General features: G+C 41.8%; 1 protein-coding gene across 2 annotated transcripts in view; it reads right to left on the reverse strand.

Moving 5' to 3' along the window:
• Positions 1-1,878, reverse strand: part of nbas (NBAS subunit of NRZ tethering complex) — a 158,935-nt gene that overhangs the window by 151,101 nt on the left and 5,956 nt on the right. The gene's annotated exons all lie outside the window — the stretch shown is intronic.

The raw sequence follows: 1,878 nt of genomic DNA on the forward strand, positions 1-1,878 counted from the left end.
GGGGGGCAGAGAGTGATACACAGGTGTGGATGTGCACAGAACGCTTTCACGCACAGGGGATGCGTTTGCACAAGCGCATGCACGAGCAAGAAATGCAGTAGCACACATGCACGCACACTCCTCCATTAAAAGCAAATGCCATTAAAAGGCAGGATCACAGCAAAATCCATTAGGAACAAATCTCCGTGAAATGAAATGAAGTAAAAGTAAAATGAAAAGGAGAGATGAAATGGAAGGAAAAAGAAGAGGGAGGCCGGGGTTTACACACGCCCAGGGGCTACTGTTATCCACACTATGAACCATTAGAACAACGGCCCACAATGACGGCTAGCCGGAGCAGAACAAATGTCGTGTGAGACAGAGAAACAGAGAAGGGGTGGGAAAGATGATGAGCAAGAGAAAAGAAGAAGGAAGAAGGCAAGGAGTGGAGAAAATATTAACAAAACCAGCAAGTGTCATTTCAGCCTTTTAACTGTGCCCTTGCTCTTGTTATTGTGGCATGTTTGGAGCAGTGTGTATGGGTTTGTGAGCAAGTGTATTTGCAAAAGATAAAGTAAACACCCGCGAAGCACCCTTTTTTTTTAAGTGATCCACTATAGAGTTTTAGTGATAATAGCTTTTGTCAAATGATTCGGATGGCTTTTGTTTTTGTAAAACTATTGAACAATACTGGTGAAGTAGCTGCAGTCTAGTTGTTTCTTTCAGCCAATTCATTAGGTGTTCTCTGGTTGGATCTGCGGGGGAGACTGCGGACTTGTGTTTGCATTGTTGTCCACCAAAGTGTGTTTTTTGTTGTTACCTCGACTGGCTGTCTTAAATCAGCAATAGAGATTATAGTACACATACTAGCTCTAAAGTGGTGCAGCTGTTGCAGACATTTAAACAACATGAATTGATTTGATTTTGGCCACTTGGGGGCAGCACAATAAGCTGTAAACACGTTGGCAAATATTTCGCGGTACAAAGTTTTTTTTATGGTAAGCATAAGCTAACATTTACACATCCAGCAGGCACAGAGCAACATCAGTAATGCAGTTTGAGTCAGGTTTCTGTCTACCTGAAGAATGTAAGTCCAATATTCAAGGTCCTTTAAACTCTGTTTTGGTCTCCACCAACTCCTGCGGAAAATATCTGGCTCTTTAAATGCTCCACTGTGTTCAAGAGCTACTTGCTAACGTTGGCTCTCTGTTTGGTGCTGAGCAGGTAGTTTACAGTTGGTTCTATCTGAGCTTTTTGCTAAAAGCAGCTGCATGTCGCAGCTGGAAATGTGGTTGATGAGAGTGGTGAGAAGGAACAAAACAATAAAGCTATGGGCCTTAAAACAACAACACTAAGCTGAAAGACACATTAAATTCTTCTCAGAGCTGTGGGGAACTTGCGTTGGGTGAAAACTATTTAACATGACAAACAGTGATTTCATTGGTTAATATCAACATTTTGATTAGTGCAGCTTTAATTAAAAAAACTACATCAATAGTATTTGAAGATTTTCTGTATCCCGCATTACAAAAAACTTGCAGAAAGTTTTGGCCTCCCGTTGTTCAAAGCAATTAAAGCCAACACAGCAGGCCATTTTAATAGCTAATCAAACAATGGAGGCGATTCATTCTTATCAGCCACCACGAGGCGGCGTATAATGAGTGGCAGCGTAGGGGATGAGGGTGATTATCTGTGATGCTATTCACAGTCCCTCTCGCACATTACAATTAGCCACCGTGGTTGATATTTTTCTTTGAAAGAAACTCAAAGTATTTTCAGGAACAAACACAGGCTCACACACACTATTATAGATACTTTAAAAGAAGACTACAGGTTAAGGAAAATGTAAACTATAGTATGTGATTGATAAACAGAGCGGGGGGGGGGGGGGGGGGGGGG

Source organism: Etheostoma cragini, chromosome 18 (genome assembly GCF_013103735.1).
Source record: "Etheostoma cragini isolate CJK2018 chromosome 18, CSU_Ecrag_1.0, whole genome shotgun sequence".
Classification (NCBI taxonomy): domain Eukaryota; kingdom Metazoa; phylum Chordata; class Actinopteri; order Perciformes; family Percidae; genus Etheostoma; species Etheostoma cragini.